Raw genomic sequence first — 12,282 nt, 5'->3', positions numbered from 1 at the left:
GTCCCTGGTGTGTGTAGGATAATGTTAAATGTGCGGGGATCGCTGGGCGGCGCGGACTTGGTGGGCCGAAAGGGCCTGTTTCCGCGATGTAGAATCTAAATCTAAAATCTAAAATCTAAGATGATAATGTTGTAAATTGCAATGAGGGAAAGATTGCCTTCGGCTCCAGTATAATAATGATCTCCTGGGAAGTTGGGCAGAGCAACTGCAGATGGAATTTAATAAGTTCGCGGTGATTTATTTTGGATTTGCAGATAAGGGTAGGTCACACACAACAAATGCTAGTGGAGTTCCGCAGAGTCGATGTTGGGGCCACTTATCTTCACATTGTATATTAATGATTTGGATAAGGGGATTGAGGGCTTTGTGGCCAAGTTTGCAGATGATGCTAAGATAGGTGGAGGGGCAGGCAGTGTAGAGGAAGGAAGGACTCTGCAGAAGGACGGACAGGTTAGGAGTGTGGGCAGATTCCTTTAGCCCTAAGAGATGTTCTCGGTTACATCTACAACTCTGAAATTTCTTGATGTCTTGGATGGAGATGATCCCAAACCAGTCTGTGATGCATCATGATAAAATGTTTTCTATGGCACATAGAAAGCCATACATACAGAAGTTAGTGAGGGTTGTTGGGGACATGCTGAACTTTCTGAGCTTCGGCCGTGGGCCCTGCAGACCGCAACATCGGGAGCTCGCAGGTCCCTGGCTGGCGACCGGTTTTTGGGAGCTCCAGCCGTAGCAGTTTCGACCGCCCCGAAGCGCGAGGTACGATCGACCCGCTCACAGGCCCTTCATCGCCTTGCGTGGCTCGGCCGCAGCACTTTCCATCGCCCGGTAGGGGCTCAGGACCTTCATCGGCCTGCTCGGCTCGGCTCGGCCCTGGGACTTTCCATCGCCCGGTGGGGGCTCAGGACCTTCATCGGCCTGCTCGGCTTGGCCCTGGGACTTTCCATCGCCCGGTGGGGGCTTCAAAAAGTTGGGAGCCTCGATCACCTCGTGGCACATCGGGAGAAGAATGAGGAGGAGATAAGACTTTTCTTTGCCTTCCATCACAGTGAGGGTGTGCCTAGAGCAATCACTGTGATGGCTGTTTGTGTAAAAATTGTATCTGTGTGCCCTGTGCTTTTTGTTGTCTACTGCCGGACCCTGACGTGAGAGGACGCTGGCGCTGTTTATTCGCCGCTTCTCCGTTAGGATAGTTTGTCTGTTTGTTTTTATGTTATGATTGTTTTTGTAAAGCGCTTTGAGCTTCTGGTAAGGCGCTATATAAAATAAATGCTTATTATTATTATTATTATTATTATAAGGAAGAAGAGGCGTTCGATATTCCAGAGAAAACAATCCATATTTGTCCAACCTCTCCTAATAGCTAATATCTGCTAATCCAGACAGCATCCTGATAAGGGTCTCGGCCCGAAACATCACCCATTCCTTCTCTCCAGAAATGCTGCTTGTCCTGCTGAGTTACTCCAGCATTTTGAGTCTAGCATCCTGATAAATCTTTTCTGCACCGTCTTCAAAGCCTGCACATGCCTTCCTGCATGGGGCAACCAGAATTGCACACAATACTCCAAATATGGCCAAGCTGTCTTTCTTGAAGTTGAGTGAGGATGAATGATAACCGATGGCAGCAAACACGCACACTTTCCTGGAATGAATTTTTAGATGTGATTGCCTCTCCACAGAACCTTGGGACTGATTACCAGAAGCAGCCAGCAGAAGGCAAGATGCTCCACTCCACCAGTAAAACTATGATGGCATGTCTTCCTGTCGTGGGAGGGGCTCCAGACAGCACCAAAAATGCAAAACAGGAAGAGCAGAACAGCAATGAGCAGAATTCAGGAAATTGATGCTTGTGTGTCACAAAACAAACCCGCATGTGAAGAACCTAGCTTGAAGAAAAACTTCCTCTTCCACCACTGGGTCAAAGGTGGGGAAACTAACCAAGGCTGGAGCTTTATTAGAACTCACTGCAGCATAAATTACCATCCACAATAAAAAGCACAGGTTTTCAATGATTTGGCCGTCAAAACCTGCCCATGTTTTTTGCCTGAAACGATGGTTGTCCCGAAATACCATCACATTAAAGATTTAAGAAGTCTCCCATTCCTATTATATCGGTCGCATCCTAATATCTCAAGCCCTTCACTGCCCATGTGGTGCCTTTAATGCGGTCTTCAAATCATACTTCTGCATGTTGGAGAGACTCTGGGTGAGGTGATAGAATAGATTTCTGTCAGTCCTTTCTCAATGGATGTAAATGTTCACGCCAATAATTTGAAGAAAAATACCCAAGGTCACCGTGATGCTTCGGGTCGATAGCTATCCCTCAACTAATATCACACATGAGAGTTAATTTAGTCATCATCAGTTTCCATTTGAGGGATATTGTTGTGCATAAATGCCTGCTGTTACCTTCAATAAAACAGCAACTCAATGCTTCAGTGAATGACCCCACACAAATTTATATACCTCAATCTTGTCTCCTCTCACTCGTCCATTCTGAAATGCAGGAGGAGGCCATTCGGCCCTTCGAGCCAGCGCTGCCATTCAATGTGATCATGGCTGATCATTCTCAATCAGTACCCTGCTCCTGCCTTCTCCCCATTACCCCTGACTCCGCTATCCTTAAGAGCTCTATCTAGCTCTCTCTTGAATGCATTCAGAGAATTGGCCTCCACTGCCTTCTGAGGCAGAGAATTCCACAGATTCACAACTCTCTGACTGAAAAGGTTTTTCCTCATCTCCGTTCTAAATGGCCTACCCCTTATTCTTAAACTGTGGCCCCTGGTTCTGGACTCCCCCAACATTGGGAACATGTTTCCTGCCTCTAACGTGTCCAACCCCTTAATAATCTTATATGTTTCGATAAGATCCCCTCTCATCCTTCTATCCTCTCCATAATTGAAATGCTCTGACCTAGGCAATATCCTAGTTCTTTCCTGTTTTCTCATATTTCCGAGATTAATTTGTTAACCATTTGTATTTTATGAGCAGATTTCATTGAGGTTTTTGCCCCATTTTTGAGAATCATAGACTGATAGATACCTTTGTGATTTGCTAGTCTGTGGCAGGGTTGGTGAATTAGTCCCATCCTCGTGATTTTTTTCTTAATTGCTTTTTGGAAGTCTCAGGCTGCACTTTCCCAAACACAGTGACATGGTGTGTAGAGGGATCTATGTATTACATTAAATCTTTGGCCGCTGATTCCTGAATCTCTTGTCATTGGAAACAGCTTCTCCTTATCTTCATTGTCATTACTGCTAACAATCTAATGGCATCTGTACCCACAGTCACCTTGTGTAGCTATCCCATGGATTCAAATCCAACCATCGGGAAATTTAAGGTAGACACAAAATGGTGGCATAACTCAGCAGGATAGGCAGCATCTCTGGAGAGAAGGAATGGGTGACATTTGGGGTCGACGCCCTCAGACTGAAGAAGGGTCTCAACCCAAAACATTAAAACATATAAGATAATTAGGGGATTGGACACATCTATGGGGAGAAGGCAGGAACGGGGTACTGATTGAGAGTGATCAGCCATGATCGCATTGAATGGCGGTGCTGGCTCGAAGGGCTGAATGGCCTCCTCCTGCACATATTGTCTATCAAATTTCCCACTCTCACCCCATATTCATTGAGGCTACAGGTCTTCAAGTGGTTACTCAGGCTGACAATAGACAATAGACAATAGGTGCAGGAGTAGGCCATTCAGCCCTTCGAGCCAGCACCGCCATTCAATGCGATCATGGCTGATCACTCTCAATCAGTACCCCGTTCCTGCCTTCTCCCCATACCCCCTCACTCCGCTATCCTTAAGAGCTCTATCCAGCTCTCTCTTGAAAGCATCCAACGAACTGGCCTCCACTGCCTTCTGAGGCAGAGAATTCCACACCTTCACCACTCTCTGACTGAAAAAGTTCTTCCTCATCTCTGTTCTAAATGGCCTACCCCTTATTCTTAAACTGTGGCCCCTTGTTCTGGACTCCCCCAACATTGGGAACATGTTTCCAGCCTCTAATGTGTCCAATCCTTTAATTATCTTATATGTTTCAATAAGATCCCCCCTCATCCTTCTAAATTCCAGTGAATACAAGCCTATTTGCTCCAGCCTTTCAACATACGACAGTCCCGCCATTCCGGGAATTAACCCAGTGAACCTACGCTGCACGCCCTCAATAGCAAGAATATCCTTCCTCAAATTTGGAGACCAAAACTGCACACAGTACTCCAGGTGCGGTCTCACCAGGGCCCGGTACAACTGTAGAAGGACCTCTTTGCTCCTATACTCAACTCCTCTTGTTATGAAGGCCAACATTCCATTGGCTTTCTTCCCTGCCTGCTGTACCTGAATGCTTCCTTTCAGTGACTGATGCACTAGGACACCCAGATCTCGTTGAACATCCCCTCTTCCTAACTTGACACCATTCAGATAATAATCTGCCTTTCTATTCTTACTTCCAAAGTGAATAACCTCACACTTATCTACATTAAACTGCATCTGCCATGTATCCGCCCATTCACACAACCTGTCCAAGTCACCCTGCAGCCTTATTGCATCTTCCTTACAATTCACACTACCCCCCAGCTTAGTATCATCTGCAAATTTGCTAATGGTACTTTTAATCCCTTCATCTAAGTCATTAATGTATATCGTAAATAGCTGGGGTCCCAGCACCGAACCTTGCGGTACCCCACTGGTCACTGCCTGCCATTCCGAAAGGGACCCATTTATCCCCACTCTTTGCTTTCTGTCTGTCAACCAATTTTCTATCCATGTCAGTACCCTACCCCCAATACCATGTGCTCTAATTTTGCCCACTAATCTCCTATGTGGGACCTTGTCGAAGGCTTTCTGAAAGTCGAGGTACACCACATCCACTGACTCTCCCCTGTCAATTTTCCTAGTTACATCCTCAAAAAATTCCAGTAGATTTGTCAAGCATGATTTCCCCTTCGTAAATCCATGCTGACTCGGCTGGTACTAAAGAAGGACTGTCTTGAGAACCCTTTCAGGCAGTGAGATCCAGATTCAATCCATCCTTTTCAGATGAAAAAACATTTCCTCAATTCTCCTCTGTTTCCATCTTAAATCTGACTGATGGCATCCTCTTAAATCTCCTCTTCACGGGTTTATCCAATCCTTTCCTCAGTCCGTGCCCAGAACTGTGCACATACTCAGATCTACATGGACTGGACTCTAATCGTTGTTTCATATCATGCTGCCATTCAGCTTCCTGTTGGCCTTCATAGTGAGAGGATTTGAGTATAGGAGCAAGGAGGTCCGACTGCAGTTATACAGGGCCCTGGTGAGACCATACCTGGAGTATTGTGTGCAGTTTTGGTCTCCTAATTTGAGGAACGACATTCTTGCCATTGAGGGAGTGCAGCATAGGTTCACCAAGTTAATCTCCGGGATGGCGGGACTGACAAATGATGAAAGAATGGATCGACTGTGCTTTTGTTCACTGGAATTTAGGATGAGAGGGGATCTTATAAAAACATATAAAAGTCTTATGGGATCGGACAGGCTATATGCAGGAAAAATGTTGGGGGAGTCCAGAACCAGGGGTCACAGTTTAAGAATAAGGGATAGGCCATCTAGGACCGAGATGAGGAAAAACCTTATCACCCAGAGAGTTGTGAATGTGTGAAATTCTCTGCCACAGAAAGCAGTGGAGGCCAATTCACTGGATGTTTTCAAGAGAGAGTTAGATATATCTCTAAGGGCTAACGGAATTAAGGGATATGGAGGAGAAAGCAGGAACGGGGTACTGATGGCTGCCTCACCTACAGTCTGTCTGTCTTTTCTATCTCTTTTTGTTATTTTTGGTAAGTTTTAAAAGTTTGTGTAAATGATCTCTGGTTTGTTTTATGTGGGGGATGGGAGAGGGGGTCGGGGGAAACTTTTTTTCAATCTCTGACCTTGCTGGAGATGCGATTGTTTTCCGGATCGTATCTCTGGTCGCTCTGCGGCCTAACATCACAGAGCTGGAGGTCTTGCCTGGGACTTGCCTGGCAGCAGCAATCAGCAGTAGCAGCAGCAATCAGCAGTAGCAGCAGCAGCAATCAGCAGTAGCAGCAGCAGCAATCAGCAGTAGCAGCAGCAGCAATCAGCAGCAGCAGTAGCAGCAGCAATCAGCAGTAGCAGCAGCAGCACCGAGCTGTGTTGCTTGGGAAGTAGTGTGTGTGGGGATTGTAAGGAGTAAGACCTGTGTGATCTCCCGGACTAGTTTCGATCGCCTAGCTTGGGGTCGGAGAGGAATTTCCCGGATTTTTTCCCAAATTGGCCTGGGTTTTTTATCCGGTTTTTCGCCTCTCCCAGGAGATCACTCAGTTCTTTTGGGTGGGCGGTTGGAGCGGTTGGAGTAGCGGCCGGGCGGTAGGTTTAGTAACCGAGCGCGGGGCTTTGTTTGGAGAGTATGACTGCCAGGGCAGTTTTTTGTTCTGGGTGTCGGATGTGGGGAATCTGGGAGTCTGATAGTCTTCCAGACATCCACATCTGCGCCAGGTGTGACGAGATGGGGCTCCTAAGGGACCGTATTAGGAACCTGGAGCGGCAGATTGATGACCTCCGTCTGATCAGGGAGAGTGAGGAGGTTATAGATAGGAGTTACAGGGAGGTGGTCACTCCTAGACCACGGGAGGTAGACAAGTGGGCCACTGTTAGGGGGGACAAGGAACAGAGGCAGGGACTAGGGAGTACCCCGGTGGCTGTACCCCTTGGAAATAAGTACTCCTGTTTAAGTACTGTTGGGGGGGACAGCCTACCTGGGGGCAACGACGGTGCCCGGGCCTCTGGCAAGGAGTCCGGCCCTGTTGCTCAGAAGGGTAGGGAAAGGAAGAGGAGAGCAGTAGTAATAGGGGACTCTATAGTGAGGGGGTCAGATAGGCGTTTCTGTGGACGCAGTCGGGAGACCCGGATGGTGGTTTGCCTCCCTGGTGCCGGTGTCCGGGATGTGTCTGAGCGTGTCCAGGATATCCTGAAAGGGGAGGGAGAGGAGCCAGAGGTCGTGGTACATATAGGTACCAACAATATAGGTAGGATAAGGGAAGAGGTCCTGAAAGGAGAATTCAGGGGGCTAGGAAGAGAGTTAAAAAAAAGGACTTCCAAAGTAATAATCTCAGGCTTACTGCCTGTGCCACTCGATAGTGAGAATAGGAATGGAGTGAGGTGGAGGATAAATACGTGGCTGAGGAACTGGTGCAGGGAGCAGGGTTTCAAGTTTCTGGATCATTGGGACCTCTTCTGGGGGAAGTATGACCTGTTCAAAAAGGACGGGTTGCATCTGAACCCGAGGGGAACCAATATCCTGGCGGGGAGATTTGCTAAAATAACTGCGGAGACTTTAAACTAGTACGGTTGGGGGGAGGGACTCAAACACAGATAGCTAATAGGCAGTGTGTGAGGCAGGAGGCAGAAAAGGGAAACACTCAGACCCAATATGTAGGAGAGAAAGAAGGGAAAAGAAATAAACTGAGAATAAGAAATGATGGGTCCCTTAAATGTGTATATTTTAATGCTAGGAGTATTGTAAGAAAGGTGGATGAGCTTAGAGCCTGGATTGACATCTGGAAGTATGATGTTGAGGCGATCAGTGAAACATGGTTGCAGGAGGGTTGCGATTGGCAATTAAATATTCCAGGATTTCATTGTTTCAGATGTGATAGAATCGGAGGGGCAAGAGGTGGGGGTGTTGCATTGCTTGTCAGGGAGGATATCACAGCAGTGCTTTGGCAGGACAGACTAGAAGGCTCGATTAAGGAGGCTGTTTGGGTGGAACTCAGAAATGAGAAAGGTTTAGCAACACTTATAGGGGTGTATTATAGACCGCCAAATAGGGAACGAGAATTGGAAGAGCAAATATGTAAGGAGATAGCAGATATTAGTAGTAAGCACAGAGTGGTGATTGTGGGTGATTTCAATTTTCCGTATATAGACTGGGAATCACATTCTGTTAAAGGGCTGGATGGTTTGGAGTTTGTAAAATGTGTGCAGGATAGTTTTTTGCAGCAATACGTAGAGGTGCCTACCAGAGAAGGGGCAGTGTTGGACCTCCTGTTAGGAAATGAGATGGGTCAGGTGACGGAGGTATGTGTTGAGGAGCACTTTGGGTCTAGTGATCATAATGCCATTAGTTTCAATATCATTATGGAGAAGGTCAAATCTGGACCAAGGGTTGAGATTTTGGATTGGAGAAAGGCTAATTTTGAGGAGATGAGAAAGGATTTAAAAGGAGTGAAATGGAAATTGTTGTTTTATGAAAAGGATATAATAGAGAAATGGAGGATATTTAAAGGTGAAATTTTGAGAGTACAGAGTCTTTATGTCCCTGTTCGGTGGAAAGGAAAGAATAATAATTTGAAAGAGCCGTGGTTTTCCAGGGAAATTGGACACTTGGTTCGGAAAAAGAGGGAGATATACAATAAATATAAGCGGCAGGGAGTAAATGAGGTTCTTGAGGAATATAAAGAATGTAAAAGGAATCTTAAAAAGGAAATTAGAAAAGCGAAAAAAAGATATGAGGCTGCTTTGGCAAGTAATGTAAAAGTAAACCCCAAGGGGTTCTACAGATATGTCAATAGCAAAAGGATAGTGAGGGATAAAATTGGTCCATTAGAGAGTCAGAGTGGACAGCTATGTGCTGAGCCGGAAGAAATGGGGGAGATATTAAACAATTTCTTTTCTTCGGTATTTACCGAGAAGAAGGATATTGAATTATGTGAGGTAAGCGAAACAAGTAGAGTAGTGATGGAAATTAGGAGGATTAAAGAAGAGGAGGTACGGACACTTTTGAAGAATATAAAAGTGGATAAGTCTCCAGGTCCTGATAGGATATTCCCTAGGACATTGAGGGAAGTTAGTGCAGAAATAGCAGGGGCTATGACGGAAATATTTCAAACGTCATTAGAAACAGGGATGGTGCCGGAAGATTGGCGCATTGCGCATGTTGTGCCTTTGTTTAAAAAAGGTTCTAAAAGTAAACCTAGCAATTATAGACCTATTAGTTTGACGTCTGTGGTGGGAAAATTAATGGAAAAGATACTTAGGGACAATATATATAATTATTTGGATAATCAAGGCCTGATTAGAAACAGTCAACATGGATTTGTGCCTGGAAGGTCATGTTTGACTAATCTTCTTGAATTTTTTGACGAGGTTACCAGGGAAATTGATAAGGGCAAGGCTGTGGATGTTGTCTATATGGACTTCAGTAAGGCATTTGACAAGGTTCCACATGGAAGGTTGATTAAGAAGGTTAAATCGTTGGGTATTAATAGTGAGGTTGCAAGATGGATTCAACAATGGCTGAATGGGAGATACCAGAGGGTAACGGTTGACAATTGTATGTCAGGTTGGAGGCCAGTGTCTAGTGGAGTGCCCCAAGGATCTGTGTTGGGTCCACTGTTGTTTGTCATTTACATTAATGATCTGGATGATGGTGTGGCAAATTGGATTAGTAAATATGCAGATAATACTAAGATCGGTGGAGTAGTTGATAGTGAGGTAGATTTTCAAAGTCTACAGAGAGACTTGGGCCTTTTGGAAGGGTGGGCTGAAAGATGGCAGATGGAGTTTAATGCTGATAAGTGTGAAGTGCTGCATTTTGGTAGGACAAATCAAAATAGGACGTACAGGGTAAATGGTAGGGAATTGAGGAATGCAGTGGAACAGAGGGATCTGGGAATAACTGTGCATTGTTCCCTGAAGGTGGAATCTCATGTGGATAGGGTGGTGAAGAAGGCGTTTGGTATGCTTGCCTTTATAAATCAGAGCATCGAGTATAGAAGTTGGGATGTAATGTTGAAATTGTACAGGGCATTGGTGAGGCCGAATCTGGAGTATGGTGTGCAGTTCTGGTCGCCAAATTATAGGAAGGATGTCGACAAAATGGAGAGGGTACAGAGGAGATTTACTAGAATGTTGCCTGGGTTTCAGCACTTAGGCTACAGAGAGAGGTTGAACAGGTTGGGTCTTTATTCTTTGGAGCGTAGAAGGTTGAGGGGGGACTTGATAGAGGTTTTTAAAATTTTGAGAGGGACGGACAGAGTTGACGTGGGTAGGCTTTTCCCTTTGAGAGTGGGGAAGATTCCAACAAGGGGACATAGCTTCAGAATTGAGGGACAAAGGTTTAGGGGTAACATGAGGGGGAACTTCTTTACTCAGAGGGTTGTGGCTGTATGGAATGGGCTTCCGGTGGAAGTGGTGGAGGCTGGCTCGATTTTATTATTTAAGAGTAAATTGGATAGGTATATGGATAGGAGGGGATTGGAGGGTTATGGTCTGAGTGCAGGTAGATGAGACTAGGTCAGGGAGAATGGTCGGCGTGGACTGGTAGGGCCGGACAGGCCTGTTTCCATGCTATAGTTGTTATATGTTACATGTTATATGACTGACCTTGAGTCTCCGCTGGGGCGTGGACTTATCATCTGAGCCTGCGATCCCTTGCCTGGGATCGACGGTCCACTGCAGCCTGCGGACTTTAACATCAGGAGCTCGCAGTCTCGGGTTGAGACCGGTCGGGAGCTCCAAAAGCTGCACGAGGTTCGACTGGTCCTGACCTAGGGTAGATCACTGGCGCGGGGAGCTGAGACCCCCCCCCCGATGAAGGAACTTGATCGCCCCGACGAGGAAGGCTCGCTGCCGGCTACGGGAGTCAAGATCATCCCGTCAACGGAAGGTTAGAGCCCCCGACCGCTGGAGGACAAAGAAGGGAGAGATTGAACTTTTTTTCACCTTCCATCACAGTGAGGAATGTGGAGGAGTCACTGTGGTGGATGTTCATGTTAAAATGTATTTTGTATGCTCTGTTGCTTTTTATTGGTATGACTATATGGCAAATGAAATTCCTCATATGTTGCAAAACATACTTGGCTAATAAAGTTTTATTGTGATTGTGTGATTGATTCAGGATGATTAGCCATGATCATATTGAATGGCGGTGCTGGCTTGAAGGGCCAAATGGCCTACTCCTTCACCTATTTTCCTTGTTTCCTATCACTGGTTTCTATGCCATGCAGAATATGGCAAGTATCCTGGCTTCTTAACTACCTTATTTATCTTTATGACCAATTGTACATGTATTCCGAATCACTTAGTTACATTTCCTGACTGAATTCCATTTGCTGTTTATGTCTGTTAAATATATATTTCTTCCTCACTGTGTAAGTAATTTATATTAATTATATTATAAATTATTGTAATAAACATATAATTGAACCCATAGATTTACAGAGCAAGGAAACAGGCCCTTTGGCCCTACTTGCCCATGCCTACAATGATGCCTCATCTACACTAGTCTCACCTATCTGCATTAAACTCCATTAACCATTCCTCAGCCCACTTGCCCAACTGATCAAGATCCTGCTGTAATTTTTGATAACCATCTTTGCTATCTACAATACCACCCCCACTTTAGCATCATCTGTAAACTTACTATTCATGCCTTGTACATTCTCATTAATATGATTAATATATTATTAATATGATATTATTATATATTATATTATTATTATGATATTATTATATTATTAATATGATTATATGTTTAATATAATAATTAAAATATATCGGCTGCCCACTCTCAATTCTATCCTCAGGGGCAGAGATCAGTGCACCTGACCAGGTCTCAATGTTGTTGGAGGTTAAGAGTGAAGCGTTTCTGTCACAGAGTACAGAAAGGGAGCTGGGACAGGAATCTCTGCATGTGTGAGTCTCAATGTGTGTCCGGTCACTAGAATGACTCTCATGAAGGACTTCATTCATGTGCAGACTGAGAATTTGGTACTGTTCTCTTTAATATTAAAGTAAAAGACAAAGGAAGCATTAAAATTATTGATCGTGTATATGAGGATCTGTTTCCACTTGCAGAGAGGTTAGTGACCGGAGGATAAGACCGGAGCACGAACGATCCAAAGTTTGTTTCAAAATAAGTTTGTAACAAATGTCATATTTGACAAAGAGCCACAGGGAAAAAATGTGCTTTTTAACGTAGTTACGTTATAATATGGACAGTAAAGGCTGTATTACAAGGGAACCAGTCAACAGAAACGTTTGGACATTTTATTTCAAATGGAAAAGTTGCAGCTTTGGGTGGAATGGGCAGCAAGGGACTAATTAGACTGCTCCTGCGAGGTCGACAGCGCACAATTCCTGCAATTGCGTTGCCAATTCTGCAATTATATCATAGTGAATACAAAGGACAGCTTGTATCCTCCACATTTACTTGGCTACTGGTAGGAGTGTGCTGACAACCCAACCGAATGTGAACTGCTATCTGTG

Source organism: Rhinoraja longicauda, chromosome 44 (genome assembly GCF_053455715.1).
Source record: "Rhinoraja longicauda isolate Sanriku21f chromosome 44, sRhiLon1.1, whole genome shotgun sequence".
In the NCBI taxonomy this organism is placed as follows: domain Eukaryota; kingdom Metazoa; phylum Chordata; class Chondrichthyes; order Rajiformes; family Arhynchobatidae; genus Rhinoraja; species Rhinoraja longicauda.
The sequence above is the reverse complement of the archived record's forward strand: the minus strand, read 5'-3'. Positions refer to the sequence as shown.